Raw genomic sequence first — 16,265 nt, 5'->3', positions numbered from 1 at the left:
TTAGACCGAAGATCTAAAGGTCCCTGGTTCGATCCCTGGTTTTGGCATCTGTATGTGTTCTTTCTTTATGCTTTGGCTTCAAGGAAACTATCCACAGCTTTGTTTGTGGGCCTCAATGGTGTGTGCTACGCTGCTCCTCTTAAAGTAAGTAATGTCTTGCTTTTTCATCTGACATTTTGACATCAGTGTTACAGGAAAGTTGCTTGTCATTGTTAAATGACAGTAGGTTGTCGTAAGACAAGGCTGCATGAAGTGTGAACTGGAGTTTTCTTGGATCCATAAAATAATGTGCTTTTGGAGAATGCAGGCATCTATCCAACTACCTCAGGGATGCAAAGAATTTGAGCTAATTCCCCAGCCGTTTGGAATTTCCTCAAGAAGCAACCAAGAGGGTCCAGTCTTGTCAGTCTATGCTGTTGGTTGATTTGTTAGTTTAGGCGCCAGCACTTGCAGAGGTTCGGTGCATATCAACAATTGCACCCAATATCTAGTGGAAGGTTAGCTCAGTTGGTTAGAGTGTTGTGCAAATAATGCCAAGGTTATGGGTTCGATCCCCATATTGGCAATTATGTACGTTTTGAGTGTCAAAATTATGAATCACATGCATGTGAATTGTCAAGGGTGCTACAGAATCAAGTTGAGTGAATTGCTGAAATAGCTCAGTTGGGAGAGCGTTAGACTGAAGAACTAAAGGTCCCTGGTTCGATCCCTGGTTTCGGCATCTGTATGTGTTCTTTCTTTATGCTCTGGCTTCAAGGAAACTATCCACAGCTTTGTTTGTGGGCCTCAATGGTGTGTGCTACTCTGCTCTTCTGAAAGAAAGTAATGTCTTGCTTTTATATCTGACATTTTGACATCGGTGTTACAGGAAAGTTGCTTGTCATTGTTACATGACAGTAGGTTGTCGTAAGACAAGGCTGCATGAAGTGTGAACTGGAGCTTTCTTGGACCCACAAAAATTTTTTTGGGGGGGAATGCGGGAATCGATCCCACTACCTATAGCATGCTAAGCAAAAACAATACCAATTGATCAAATTTCCCAGCTGTTTGAAATTGCCAAAAGGAGCAACCAAGAGTGTCCAGTCTTGTCAGGCTATGCTGTTGGTGGACTTGTTAGTTTGCGCTCCAGCACTTGCAGAGGCTCATCTCAACAATTGTGCTCTGTAGCCAGCGGCCGGTTAGCTCAGTTGGTTAGAGTGTGTGATACGCTGCTATCTGAAAGTTAGTAATGTCTTGCTTTGTCATCTGACATTGTGACATCAGTGTTACATGAGAGTTGCTTGTCATTTTTACATGACAGTTTCATGTCATTGTTTACATGACAGTAGGTTGTCGTAAGACAAGGCTGCACGAAGTGTGAACTGGAGTTTTCTTGGATCCATAAAATAATGTGCTTTTGGAGAATGCAGGCATCGATCCAACTACCTCAGGGATGCAAAGAATTTGAGCTAATTCCCCAGCCGTTTGGAATTTCCTCAAGAAGCAACCAAGAGGGTCCAGTCTTGTCAGTCTATGCTGTTGGTTGATTTGTTAGTTTAGGCGCCAGCACTTGCAGAGGTTCGGTGCATATCAACAATTGCACCCACTATCTAGTGGAAGGTTAGCTCAGTTGGTTAGAGTGTGGTGCAAATAATGCCAAGATTATGGGTTCGATCCCCATACTGGCAATTATGTACATTTTGAGTGTCAAAATTATGAGTCACATGCATGTGAATTGTCAAGGGTGCCACAGAATTAAGTTGAGTGAATTGCCGAAATAGCTCAGTTGGGAGAGCGTTAGACCGAAGATCTAAAGGTCCCTGGTTCGATCCCTGCTTTTGGCATCTGTATGTGTTCTTTCTTTATGCTTTGGCTTCAAGGAAACTATCCACAGCTTTGTTTGTGGGCCTCAATGGTGTGTGCTACGCTGCTCCTCTTAAAGTAAGTAATGTCTTGCTTTTTCATCTGACATTTTGACATCAGTGTTACAGGAAAGTTGCTTGTCATTGTTACATGACAGTAGGTTGTCGTAAGACAAGGCTGCATGAAGTGTGAACTGGAGTTTTCTTGGATCCATAAAATAATGTGCTTTTGGAGAATGCAGGCATCGATCCAACTACCTCAGGGATGCAAAGAATTTGAGCTAATTCCCCAGCCGTTTGGAATTTCCTCAAGAAGCAACCAAGAGGGTCCAGTCTTGTCAGTCTATACTGTTGGTTGATTTGTTAGTTTAGGCGCCAGCACTTGCAGAGGTTCGGTGCATATCAACAATTGCACCCAATATCTAGTGGAAGGTTAGCTCAGTTGGTTAGAGTGTGGTGCAAATAATGCCAAGGTTATGGGTTCGATCCCCATACTGGCAATAATGTACATTTTGATTTTCAAAATTATGAGTCACATGCATGTGAATTGTCAAGGGTGCCACAGAATTAAGTTGAGTGAATTGCCGAAATAGCTCAGTTGGGAGAGCGTTAGACTGAAAATCTAAAGGTCCCTGGTTCGATCCCTGGTTTCGGCATCTGTATGTGTTCTTTCTTTATGCTTTGGCTTCAAGGAAACTATCCACAGCTTTGTTTGTGGGCCTCAATGGTGTGTGCTACGCTGCTCCTCTTAAAGTAAGTAATGTCTTGCTTTTTCATCTGACATTTTGACATCAGTGTTACAGGAAAGTTGCTTGTCATTGTTACATGACAGTAGGTTGTCGTAAGACAAGGCTGCATGAAGTGTGAACTGGAGTTTTCTTGGATCCATAAAATAATGTGCTTTTGGAGAATGCAGGCATCGATCCAACTACCTCAGGGATGCAAAGAATTTGAGCTAATTCCCCAGCCGTTTGGAATTTCCTCAAGAAGCAACCAAGAGGGTCCAGTCTTGTCAGTCTATGCTGTTGGTTGATTTGTTAGTTTAGGCGCCAGCACTTGCAGAGGTTCGGTGCATATCAACAATTGCACCCAATAACTAGTGGAAGGTTAGCTCAGTTGGTTAGAGTGTGGTGCAAATAATGCCAAGGTTATGGGTTCGATCCCCATCCTGGCAATTATGTAGATTTTGAGTGTCAAAATTATGAATCACATGCATGTGAATTGTCAAGGGTGCTACAGAATCAATTTGAGTGAATTGCCAAAATAGCTCAGTTGGGAGAGCGTTAGACTGAAGATCTAAAGGTCCCTGGTGCGATCCCTGGTTTCGGCATCTGTATGTGTTCTTTCTTTATGCTCTGGCTTCAAGGAAACTATCCACAGCTTTGTCTGTGGGCCTCAATGGTGTGTGCTACGCTGCTCTTCTGAAAGAAAGTAATGTCTTGCTTTTATATCTGACATTTTGACATCGGTGTTACAGGAAAGTTGCTTGTCATTGTTACATGACAGTAGGTTGTCGTAAGACAAGGCTGCATGAAGTGTGAACTGGAGCTTTCTTGGACCCACAAAAAAAAATGTTTTGGGGGAATGCGGGAATCGATCCCACTACCTATAGCATGCTAAGCAAAAACAATACCAATTGATCAAATTTCCCAGCTGTTTGAAATTGCCACAAGGAGCAACCAAGAGTGTCCAGTCTTGTCAGGCTATGCTGTTGGTGGACTTGTTAGTTTGCGCTCCAGCACTTGCAGAGGCTCGGTGCATCTCAACAATTGTGCTCTGTAGCCAGCTGCCGGTTAGCTCAGTTGGTTAGAGTGTGTGATACGCTGCTCTCTGAAAGTTAGTAATGTCTTCCTTTGTCATGTGACATCAGTGTTACATGAGAGTTGCTTGTCATTTTTACATGACAGATTCATGTCATTGTTTACATGACAGTAGGTTGTCGTAAGACAAGGCTGCAAGAAGTGTGAACTGGAGCTTTCTTGGACCCACAAAAATAATTGTTTTGGGGGAATGCGGGAATCGATCCCACTACCTATAGCATGCTAAGCAAAAACAATACCAATTGATCAAATTTCCCAGCTGTTTGAAATTGCCACAAGGAGCAACCAAGAGTGTCCAGTCTTGTCTATGCTGTTGGTGGACTTGTTAGTTTGCGCTCCAGCACTTGCAGAGGCTCATCTCAACAATTGTGCTCTGTAGCCAGCGGACGGTTAGCTCAGTTGGTTAGAGTGTGTGATACGCTGCTCTCTGAAAGTAAGTAATGTCTTGCTTTGTCATCTGACATTGTGACATCAGTGTTACATGAGAGTTGCTTGTCATTTTTACATGACAGTTTCATGTCATTGTTTACATGACAGTAGGTTTTCTTAAGACAAGGCTGCATGAAGTGTGAACTGGAGTTTTCTTGGATCCATAAAATAATGTGCTTTTGGAGAATGCAGGCATCGATCCAACTACCTCAGGGATGCAAAGAATTTGAGCTAATTCCCCAGCCGTTTGGAATTTCCTCAAGAAGCAACCAAGAGGGTCCAGTCTTGTCAGTCTATGCTGTTGGTTGATTTGTTAGTTTAGGAGCCAGCACTTGCAGACGTTCGGTGCATATCAACAATTGCACCCAATAACTAGTGGAAGGTTAGCTCAGTTGGTTAGAGTGTGGTGCAAATAATGCCAAGGTTATGGGTTCGATCCCCATACTGGCAATTATGTACATTTTGAGTGTCAAAATTATGAATCACATGCATGTGAATTGTCAAGGGTGCTACAGAATTAAGTTGAGTGCATTGCAGAAATAGCTCAGTGGGAGATCGTTAGACTGAAGATCTAAAGGTCCCTGGTTCGATCCCTGGTTTCGGCATCTGTATGTCTTCTTTCTTTATGCTCTGGCTTCAAGGAAACTATCCACAGCTTTGTTTGTGGGCCTCAATGGTGTGTGCTACGCTGCTCTTCTCAAAGAAAGTGATGTCTTGCTTTTATATCTGACATTTTGACATCAGTGTTACAGGAAAGTTGCTTGTCATTGTTACATGACAGTAGGTTGTCGTAAGACAAGGCTGCATGAAGTGTGAACTGGAGCTTTCTTGGACCCACAAAAAAAATTGTTTTGGGGGAATGCGGGAATCGATCCCACTACCTATAGCATGCTAAGCAAAAACAATACCAATTGATCAAATTTCCCAGCTGTTTGAAATTGCCACAAGGAGCAACCAAGAGTGTCCAGTCTTGTCAGGCTATGCTGTTGGTGGACTTGTTAGTTTGCGCTCCAGCACTTGCAGAGGCTCATCTCAACAATTGTGCTCTATAGCCAGCGGACGGTTAGCTCAGTTGGTTAGAGTGTGTGATACGCTGCTCTCTGAAAGTAAGTAATGTCTTGCTTTGTCATCTGACATTGTTACATCAGTGTTACATGAGAGTTGCTTGTCATTGTTATATGACAGTTTCTTGTCATTGTTTACATGACAGTAGGTTGTCGTAAGACAAGGCTGCATGAAGTGTGAACTGGAGTTTTCTTGGATCCATAAAACAATGTGCTTTTGGAGAATGCAGGCATCGATCCCACTACCTCAGGCATGCAAAGAATTTGAGCTAATTCCCCAGCCGTTTGGAATTTCCGCAAGAAGCAACCAAGAGTGTCCAGTCTTGTCAGGCTATGCTGTTGGTTGATTTGTTAGTTTAGGCGCCAGCACTTGCAGAGGCTCGGTGCATCTCAACAATTGCGCCCAATAGCTAGTTGAATGGTTAGCTCAGTTGGTTAGAGTCTGGTGCTAATAACTCCAAGGTTATCTGTTCGATCCCCATACTGGCAATTATGTACATTTTGAGTGTCAAAATTATGAATCACATGCATGTGAATTGTCAAGGGTGCCACAGAATTAAGTTGAGTGAATTGCCGAAATAGCTCAGTTGGGAGAGCGTTAGACTGAAGATCTAAAGGTCCCTGGTTCGATCCCTGGTTTCGGCATCTGTATGTGTTCTTTCTTTATGCTCTGGCTTCAAGGAAACTATCCACAGCTTTGTTTGTGGGCCTCAATGGTGTGTGCTACGCTGCTCCTCTGAATGTAAGTAATGTCTTGTTTTTTCATCTGACATTTTGACATCAGTGTTACAGGAAAGTTGCTTGTCATTGTTACATGACAGTAGGTTGTCGTAAGACAAGGCTGCATGAAGTGTGAACTGGAGCTTTCTTGGATCCATAAAATAATGTGGTTTTGGAGAATGCAGGCATCGATCCCACTACCTCAGGCATGCAAAGAATTTGAGCTAATTCCCCAGCCGTTTGGAATTTCCGCAAGAAGCAACCAAGAGGGTCCAGTCTTGTCAGGTTATGCTGTTGGTTGATTTGTTAGTTTAGGCGCCAGCACTTGCAGAGTCTCGGTGCATCTCAACAATTGTGCCCAATAGATAGTTGAATGGTTAGCTCATTTGGATAGAGTGTGGTGCTAATAACTCCAAGGTTATCTGTTCGATCCCCATACTGGCAATATGTAAATTTTGAGTGTCAAAATTATGAATCACATGCATGTGAATTGTCAAGGGTGCCACAGAATTAAGTTGAGTGAATTGCCAAAATAGTTCAGTTGGGAGAGCGTTAGACTGAAGATCTAAAGGTCCCTGGTTCGATCCCTGGTTTCGGCATCTGTATGTGTTCTTTCTTTATGCTCTGGCTTCAAGGAAACTATCCACAGCTTTGTTTGTGGGCCTCAATGGTGTGTGCTACACTGCTCTTCTCAAAGAAAGTAATGTCTTGCTTTTATATCTGACATTTTGACATCAGTGTTACAGGAAAGTTGCTTGTCATTGTTACATGACAGTAGGTTGTCGTAAGACAAGGCTGCATGAAGTGTGAACTGGAGCTTTCTTGGACCCACAAAAAAAATTGTTTTGGGGGAATGCGGGAATCGATCCCACTACCTATAGCATGCTAAGCAAAAAAAATACCAATTGATCAAATTTCCCAGCTGTTTGAAATTGCCACAAGGAGCAACCAAGAGTGTCCAGTCTTGTCAGGCTATGCTGTTGGTGGACTTGTTAGTTTGCGCTCCAGCACTTGCAGAGGCTCATCTCAACAATTGTGCTCTATAGCCAGCGGACGGTTAGCTCAGTTGGTTAGAGTGTGTGATACGCTGCTCTCTGAAAGTAAGTAATGTCTTGCTTTGTCATCTGACATTGTGACATCAGTGTTACATGAGAGTTGCTTGTCATTGTTACATGACAGTTTCTTGTCATTGTTTACATGACAGTAGGTTGTCGTAAGACAAGGCTGCATGAAGTGTGAACTGGAGTTTTCTTGGATCCATAAAACAATGTGCTTTTGGAGAATGCAGGCATCGATTCCACTACCTCAGGCATGCAAAGCATTTGAGCTAATTCCCCAACCATTTGGAATTTCCGCAAGAAGCAACCAAGAGGGTCCAGTCTTGTCAGGCTATGCTGTTGGTTGATTTGTTAGTTTAGGCGCCAGCACATGCAGAGGCTCGGTGCATCTCAACAATTGCGCCCAATAGCTAGTTGAATGGTTAGCTCAGTTGGTTAGAGTTTGGTGATAATAACTTCAAGGTTATCTGTTCGATCCCCATACTGGCAATTATGTACATTTTGAGTGTCAAAATTATGAATCACATGCATGTGAATTGTCAAGGGTGCCACAGAATCAAGTTGAGTGAATTGCCAAAATAGCTCAGTTGGGAGAGCGTTAGACAGAAGATCTCAAGGTCACTGTTTCGATCCCGGGTTTCGGCATTTGTATGTGTTCTTTCTTTACGCTCTGGCTTCAAGGATACTATCCACAGCTTTGTTTGTGGGCCTCAATGGTGTGTGCTACGCTGCTCCTCTGAAAGTAAGTAATGTCTTGCTTTGTCATCTGACATTGTTACATCAGTGTTACATGAGAGTTGCTTGTCATTGTTATATGACAGTTTCTTGTCATTGTTTACATGACAGTAGGTTGTCGTAAGACAAGGCTGCATGAAGTGTGAACTGGAGTTTTCTTGGATCCATAAAACAATGTGCTTTTGGAGAATGCAGGCATCGATCCCACTACCTCAGGCATGCAAAGAATTTGAGCTAATTCCCCAGCCGTTTGGAATTTCCGCAAGAAGCAACCAAGAGTGTCCAGTCTTGTCAGGCTATGCTGTTGGTTGATTTGTTAGTTTAGGCGCCAGCACTTGCAGAGGCTCGGTGCATCTCAACAATTGCGCCCAATAGCTAGTTGAATGGTTAGCTCAGTTGGTTAGAGTCTGGTGCTAATAACTCCAAGGTTATCTGTTCGATCCCCATACTGGCAATTATGTACATTTTGAGTGTCAAAATTATGAATCACATGCATGTGAATTGTCAAGGGTGCCACAGAATTAAGTTGAGTGAATTGCCGAAATAGCTCAGTTGGGAGAGCGTTAGACTGAAGATCTAAAGGTCCCTGGTTCGATCCCTGGTTTCGGCATCTGTATGTGTTCTTTCTTTATGCTCTGGCTTCAAGGAAACTATCCACAGCTTTGTTTGTGGGCCTCAATGGTGTGTGCTACGCTGCTCCTCTGAATGTAAGTAATGTCTTGTTTTTTCATCTGACATTTTGACATCAGTGTTACAGGAAAGTTGCTTGTCATTGTTACATGACAGTAGGTTGTCGTAAGACAAGGCTGCATGAAGTGTGAACTGGAGCTTTCTTGGATCCATAAAATAATGTGGTTTTGGAGAATGCAGGCATCGATCCCACTACCTCAGGCATGCAAAGAATTTGAGCTAATTCCCCAGCCGTTTGGAATTTCCGCAAGAAGCAACCAAGAGGGTCCAGTCTTGTCAGGCTATGCTGTTGGTTGATTTGTTAGTTTAGGCGCCAGCACTTGCAGAGTCTCGGTGCATCTCAACAATTGTGCCCAATAGATAGTTGAATGGTTAGCTCATTTGGATAGAGTGTGGTGCTAATAACTCCAAGGTTATCTGTTCGATCCCCATACTGGCAATATGTAAATTTTGAGTGTCAAAATTATGAATCACATGCATGTGAATTGTCAAGGGTGCCACAGAATTAAGTTGAGTGAATTGCCAAAATAGTTCAGTTGGGAGAGCGTTAGACTGAAGATCTAAAGGTCCCTGGTTCGATCCCTGGTTTCGGCATCTGTATGTGTTCTTTCTTTATGCTCTGGCTTCAAGGAAACTATCCACAGCTTTGTTTGTGGGCCTCAATGGTGTGTGCTACACTGCTCTTCTCAAAGAAAGTAATGTCTTGCTTTTATATCTGACATTTTGACATCAGTGTTACAGGAAAGTTGCTTGTCATTGTTACATGACAGTAGGTTGTCGTAAGACAAGGCTGCATGAAGTGTGAACTGGAGCTTTCTTGGACCCACAAAAAAAATTGTTTTGGGGGAATGCGGGAATCGATCCCACTACCTATAGCATGCTAAGCAAAAAAAATACCAATTGATCAAATTTCCCAGCTGTTTGAAATTGCCACAAGGAGCAACCAAGAGTGTCCAGTCTTGTCAGGCTATGCTGTTGGTGGACTTGTTAGTTTGCGCTCCAGCACTTGCAGAGGCTCATCTCAACAATTGTGCTCTATAGCCAGCGGACGGTTAGCTCAGTTGGTTAGAGTGTGTGATACGCTGCTCTCTGAAAGTAAGTAATGTCTTGCTTTGTCATCTGACATTGTGACATCAGTGTTACATGAGAGTTGCTTGTCATTGTTACATGACAGTTTCTTGTCATTGTTTACATGACAGTAGGTTGTCGTAAGACAAGGCTGCATGAAGTGTGAACTGGAGTTTTCTTGGATCCATAAAACAATGTGCTTTTGGAGAATGCAGGCATCGATTCCACTACCTCAGGCATGCAAAGCATTTGAGCTAATTCCCCAACCATTTGGAATTTCCGCAAGAAGCAACCAAGAGGGTCCAGTCTTGTCAGGCTATGCTGTTGGTTGATTTGTTAGTTTAGGCGCCAGCACTTGCAGAGGCTCGGTGCATCTCAACAATTGCGCCCAATAGCTAGTTGAATGGTTAGCTCAGTTGGTTAGAGTTTGGTGATAATAACTTCAAGGTTATCTGTTCGATCCCCATACTGGCAATTATGTACATTTTGAGTGTCAAAATTATGAATCACATGCATGTGAATTGTCAAGGGTGCCACAGAATCAGGTTGAGTGAATTGCCAAAATAGCTCAGTTGGGAGAGCGTTAGACAGAAGATCTCAAGGTCACTGTTTCGATCCCGGGTTTCGGCATTTGTATGTGTTCTTTCTTTACGCTCTGGCTTCAAGGATACTATCCACAGCTTTGTTTGTGGGCCTCAATGGTGTGTGCTACGCTGCTCCTCTGAAAGTAAGTAATGTCTTGCTTTTTCATCTGACATTTTGACATCAGTGTTACAGGAAAGTTGCTTGTCATTGTTACATGACAGTAGGTTGTCGTAGGACAAGGCTGCATGAAGTGTGAACTGGAGCTTTCTTGGATCCACAAAAAAATGTGTTTTTGGGGAATGCGGGCACCGATCCCACTACCTATAGCATGCTAAGCAAACACAATACCAATTGAACAAATTCCCCAGCTGTTTGGAATTGCCACAAGGAGCAACCAAGAGAGTCCAGTCTTGTCAGGCTATGCTGTTGGTGGACTTGTTAGTTTGCGCTCCAGCACTTGCAGAGGCTCGGTGCATCTCAACAATTGTGCTCTGTAGCCAGCGGCCGGTTAGCTCAGTTGGTTAGAGTGTGTGATACGCTGCTCTCTGAAAGTAAGTAATGTCTTGCTTTGTCATCTGACATTGTGACATCAGTGTTACATGAGAGTTGCTTGTCATTGTTACATGACAGTTTCTTGTCATTGTTTACATGACAGTAGGTTGTCGTAAGACAAGGCTGCATGAAGTGTGAACTGGAGTTTTCTTGGATCCATAAAACAATGTGCTTTTGGAGAATGCAGGCATCGATCCCACTACCTCAGGCATGCAAAGAATTTGAGCTAATTCCCCAGCCGTTTGGAATTTCCGCAAGAAGCAACCAAGAGTGTCCAGTCTTGTCAGGCTATGCTGTTGGTTGATTTGTTAGTTTAGGCGCCAGCACTTGCAGAGGCTCGGTGCATCTCAACAATTGCGCCCAATAGCTAGTTGAATGGTTAGCTCAGTTGGTTAGAGTGTGGTGCTACTAACTCCAAGGTTATCTGTTCGATCCCCATACTGGCAATTATGTACATTTTGAGTGTCAAAATTATGAATCACATGCATGTGAATTGTCAAGGGTGCCACAGAATTAAGTTGAGTGAATTGCCGAAATAGCTCAGTTGGGAGAGTGTTAGACTGAAGATCTAAAGGTCCCTGGTTCGATCCCTGGTTTTGGCATCTGTATGTGTTCTTTCTTTATGCTCTGGCTTCAAGGAAACTATCCACAGCTTTGTTTGTGGGCCTCAATGGTGTGTGCTACGCTGCTCCTCTGAATGTAAGTAATGTCTTGTTTTTTCATCTGACATTTTTACATCAGTGTTACAGGAAAGTTGCTTGTCATTGTTACATGACAGTAGGTTGTCGTAAGACAAGGCTGCATGAAGTGTGAACTGGAGCTTTCTTGGATCCATAAAATAATGTGCTTTTGGAGAATGCAGGCATCGATTCCACTACCTCAGGCATGCAAAGCATTTGAGCTAATTCCCCAACCATTTGGAATTTCCGCAAGAAGCAACCAAGAGGGTCCAGTCTTGTCAGGCTATGCTGTTGGTTGATTTGTTAGTTTAGGCGCCAGCACTTGCAGAGGATCGGTGCATCTCAACAATTGCGCCCAATAGCTAGTTGAATGGTTAGCTCAGTTGGATAGTGTGTGGTGCTAATAACTCCAAGGTTATCTGTTCGATCCCCATACTGGCAATATGTACATTTTGAGTGTCAAAATTATGAATCACATGCATGTGAATTGTCAAGGGTGCCACAGAATTAAGTTGAGTGAATTGCTGAAATAGTTCAGTTGGGAGAGCGTTAGACTGAAGATCTAAAGGTCCCTGGTTCAATCCCTGGTTTCGGCATCTGTATGTGTTCTTTCTTTATGCTCTGGCTTCAAGGAAACTATCCACAGCTTTGTTTGTGGGCCTCAATGGTGTGTGCTACGCTGCTCCTCTGAAAGTAAGTAATGTCTTGCTTTTTCATCTGACATTTTGACATCAGTGTTACAGGAAAGTTGCTTGTCATTGTTACATGACAGTAGGTTGTCGTAGGACAAGGCTGCATGAAGTGTGAACTGGAGCTTTCTTGGATCCACAAAAAAATGTGTTTTTGGGGAATGCGGGCACCGATCCCACTACCTATAGCATGCTAAGCAAACACAATACCAATTGAACAAATTCCCCAGCTGTTTGGAATTGCCACAAGGAGCAACCAAGAGAGTCCAGTCTTGTCAGGCTATGCTGTTGGTGGACTTGTTAGTTTGCGCTCCAGCACTTGCAGAGGCTCGGTGCATCTCAACAATTGTGCTCTGTAGCCAGCGGCCGATTAGCTCAGTTGGTTAGAGTGTGTGATACGCTGCTCTCTGAAGTAAGTAATGTCTTGCTCTGTCATCTGACATTGTGACATCAGTGTTACATGAGAGTTGCTTGTCATTGTTACATGACAGTTTCTTGTCATTGTTTACATGACAGTAGGTTGTCGTAAGACAAGGCTGCATGAAGTGTGAACTGGAGTTTTCTTGGATCCATAAAACAATGTGCTTTTGGAGAATGCAGGCATCGATTCCACTACCTCAGGCATGCAAAGCATTTGAGCTAATTCCCCAACCATTTGGAATTTCCGCAAGAAGCAACCAAGAGGGTCCAGTCTTGTCAGGCTATGCTGTTGGTTGATTTGTTAGTTTAGGCGCCAGCACTTGCAGAGGCTCGGTGCATCTCAACAATTGCGCCCAATAGCTAGTTGAATGGTTAGCTCAGTTGGTTAGAGTTTGGTGATAATAACTTCAAGGTTATCTGTTCGATCCCCATACTGGCAATTATGTACATTTTGAGTGTCAAAATTATGAATCACATGCATGTGAATTGTCAAGGGTGCCACAGAATTAAGTTGAGTGAATTGCCAAAATAGCTCAGTTGGGAGAGCGTTAGACAGAAGATCTCAAGGTCACTGTTTCGATCCCGGGTTTCGGCATTTGTATGTGTTCTTTCTTTACGCTCTGGCTTCAAGGATACTATCCACAGCTTTGTTTGTGGGCCTCAATGGTGTGTGCTACGCTGCTGCTCTGAAAGTAAGTAATGTCTTGCTTTTTCATCTGACATTTTGACATCAGTGTTACAGGAAAGTTGCTTGTCATTGTTACATGACAGTAGGTTGTTGTAAGACAAGGCTGCATGAAGTGTGAACTGGAGCTTTCTTGGATCCACCAAAAAATGTGTTTTTGGGGAATGCGGGCACCGATCCCACTACCTATAGCATGCTAAGCAAACACAATACCAATTGAACAAATTCCCCAGCTGTTTGGAATTGCCACAAGGAGCAACCAAGAGTGTCCAGTCTTGTCAGGCTATGCTGTTGGTGGACTTGTTAGTTTGCGCTCCAGCACTTGCAGAGGCTCGGTGCATCTCAACAATTGTGCTCTGTAGCCAGCGGCCGGTTAGCTCAGTTGGTTAGAGTGTGTGATACGCTGCTCTCTGAAAGTAAGTAATGTCTTGCTTTGTCATCTGACATTGTGACATCAGTGTTACAGGAAAGTTGCTTGTCATTGTTACATGACAGTTTCTTGTCATTGTTTACATGACAGTAGGTTGTCCTAAGACAAGGCTGCATGAAGTGTGAACTGGAGTTTTCTTGGATCCATAAAACAATGTTATTTTGGAGAATTGCCGAAATAGCTCAGTTGGGAGAGCGTTAGACTGAAGATCTAAAGGTCCCTGGTTCGATCCCTGGTTTCGGCATCTGTATGTGTTCTTTCTTTATGCTCTGGCTTCAAGGAAACTATCCACAGCTTTGTTTGTGGGCCTCAATGGTGTGTGCTACGCTGCTCCTCTGAATGTAAGTAATGTCTTGTTTTTTCATCTGACATTTTGACATCAGTGTTACAGGAAAGTTGCTTGTCATTGTTACATGACAGTAGGTTGTCGTAAGACAAGGCTGCATGAAGTGTGAACTGGAGCTTTCTTGGATCCATAAAATAATGTGCTTTTGGAGAATACAGGCATCGATCCCACTACCTCAGGCATGCAAAGAATTTGAGCTAATTCCCCAGCCGTTTGGAATTTCCGCAAGAAGCAACCAAGAGGGTCCAGTCTTGTCAGGCTATGCTGTTGGTTGATTTGTTAGTTTAGGCGCCAGCACTTGCAGAGTCTCGGTGGATCTCAACAATTGCGCCCAATAGATAGTTGAATGGTTAGCTCAGTTGGTTAGAGTGTGGTGCTAATAACTCCAAGGTTATCTGTTCGATCCCCATACTGGCAATATGTACATTTTGAGTGTCAAAATTATGAATCACATGCATGTGAATTGTCAAGGGTGCCACAGAATTAAGTTGAGTGAATTGCCAAAATAGCTCAGTTGGGAGAGCGTTAGACTGAAGATCTTAAGGTCCCTGGTTCGATCCCGGGTTTCGGCATTTGTATGTGTTCTTTCTTTACGCTCTGGCTTCAAGGATACTATCCACAGCTTTGTTTGTGGGCCTCAATGGTGTGTGCTACGCTGCTCCTCTGAAAGTAAGTAATGACTTGCTTTTTCATCTGACATTTTGACATCAGTGTTATAGGAAAGTTGCTTGTCATTGTTACATGACAGTAGGTTGTTGTAAGACAAGGCTGCATGAAGTGTGAACTGGAGCTTTCTTGGATCCACAAAAAAATGTGTTTATGGGGAATGCGGGCACCGATCCCACTACCTATAGCATGCTAAGCAAACACAATACCAATTGAACAAATTCCCCAGCTGTTTGGAATTGCCACAAGGAGTAACGAAGAGAGTCCAGTCTTGTCAGGCTATGCTGTTGGTGGACTTGTTAGTTTGCGCTCCAGCACTTGCAGAGGCTCGGTGCATCTCAACAATTGTGCTCTGTAGCCAGCGGCCGGTTAGCTCAGTTGGTTAGAGTGTGTGATACGCTGCTCTCTGAAAGTAAGTAATGTCTTGCTTTGTCATCTGACATTGTGACATCAGTGTTACATGAGAGTTGCTTGTCATTGTTACATGACAGTTTCTTGTCATTGTTTACATGACAGTAGGTTGTCGTAAGACAAGGCTGCATGAAGTGTGAACTGGAGTTTTCTTGGATCCATAAAACAATGTGCTTTTGGAGAATTGTCGAAATAGCTCAGTTGGGAGAGCGTTAGACTGTTTGTGGGCCTCAATGGTGTGTGCTACGCTGCTCCTCTGAATGTAAGTAATGTCTTGTTTTTTCATCTGACATTTTGACATCAGTGTTACAGGAAAGTTGCTTGTCATTGTTACATGACAGTAGGTTGTCGTAAGACAAGGCTGCATGAAGTGTGAACTGGAGCTTTCTTGGATCCATAAAATAATGTGCTTTTGGAGAATGCAGGCATCGATCCCACTACCTCAGGCATGCAAAGAATTTGAGCTAATTCCCCAGCCGTTTGGAATTTCCGCAAGAAGCAACCAAGAGGGTCCAGTCTTGTCAGGCTATGCTGTTGGTTGATTTGTTAGTTTAGGCGCCAGCACTTGCAGAGTCTCGGTGCATCTCAACAATTGCGCCCAATAGATAGTTGAATGGTTAGCTCAGTTGGTTAGAGTGTGGTGCTAAGAACTCCAAGGTTATCTGTTCGATCCCCATACTGGCAATATGTACATTTTGAGTGTCAAAATTATGAATCACATGCATGTGAATTGTCAAGGGTGCCACAGAATTAAGTTGAGTGAATTGCCGAAATAGCTCAGTTGGGAGAGCGTTAGACTGAAGATCTTAAGGTCCCTGGTTCGATCCAGGGTTTCGGCATTTGTATGTGTTCTTTCTTTACGCTCTGGCTTCAAGGATACTATCCACAGCTTTGTTTGTGGGCCTCAATGGTGTGTGCTACGCTGCTCCTCTGAAAGTAAGTAATGACTTGCTTTTTCATCTGACATTTTGACATCAGTGTTATAGGAAAGTTGCTTGTCATTGTTACATGACAGTAGGTTGTTGTAAGACAAGGCTGCATGAAGTGTGAACTGGAGCTTTCTTGGATCCACAAAAAAATGTGTTTTTGGGGAATGCGGGCACCGATCCCACTACCTATAGCATGCTAAGCAAACACAATACCAATTGAACAAATTCCCCAGCTGTTTGGAATTGCCACAAGGAGCAACCAAGAGATTCCAGTCTTGTCAGGCTATGCTGTTGGTGGACTTGTTAGTTTGCGCTCCAGCACTTGCAGAGGCTCGGTGCATCTCAACAATTGTGCTCTGTAGCCAGCGGCCGGTTAGCTCAGTTGGTTAGAGTGTGTGATACGCTGCTCTCTGAAAGTAAGTAATGTCTTGCTTTGTCATCTGACAT

The 16,265-nt window shown here is 43.4% G+C and overlaps 5 non-coding genes across 5 annotated transcripts; all 5 read left to right on the top strand.

Moving 5' to 3' along the window:
* Positions 1-2,424: 2,424 nt before the first annotated feature.
* trnaf-gaa (transfer RNA phenylalanine (anticodon GAA)) lies at positions 2,425-2,497 on the top strand. The gene has a single exon. It is a non-coding gene; the product is annotated as a tRNA-Phe (tRNA).
* A 3,229-nt stretch (positions 2,498-5,726) lies between these two features.
* Positions 5,727-5,799, top strand: trnaf-gaa (transfer RNA phenylalanine (anticodon GAA)). Its single transcript has one exon. It is a non-coding gene; the product is annotated as a tRNA-Phe (tRNA).
* A 2,405-nt stretch (positions 5,800-8,204) lies between these two features.
* trnaf-gaa (transfer RNA phenylalanine (anticodon GAA)) lies at positions 8,205-8,277 on the top strand. The gene has a single exon. It is a non-coding gene; the product is annotated as a tRNA-Phe (tRNA).
* Positions 8,278-11,091: 2,814 nt separating this feature from the next.
* trnaf-gaa (transfer RNA phenylalanine (anticodon GAA)) lies at positions 11,092-11,164 on the top strand. Its single transcript has one exon. It is a non-coding gene; the product is annotated as a tRNA-Phe (tRNA).
* Positions 11,165-13,637: 2,473 nt separating this feature from the next.
* Positions 13,638-13,710, top strand: trnaf-gaa (transfer RNA phenylalanine (anticodon GAA)). The gene has a single exon. It is a non-coding gene; the product is annotated as a tRNA-Phe (tRNA).
* The last annotated feature ends 2,555 nt before the right edge of the window (positions 13,711-16,265 follow it).

Source organism: Oncorhynchus kisutch, unplaced genomic scaffold (assembly GCF_002021735.2).
Source record: "Oncorhynchus kisutch isolate 150728-3 unplaced genomic scaffold, Okis_V2 scaffold731, whole genome shotgun sequence".
NCBI lineage: Eukaryota > Metazoa > Chordata > Actinopteri > Salmoniformes > Salmonidae > Oncorhynchus > Oncorhynchus kisutch.
The sequence above is the reverse complement of the archived record's forward strand: the minus strand, read 5'-3'. Positions and strand labels throughout refer to the sequence as shown.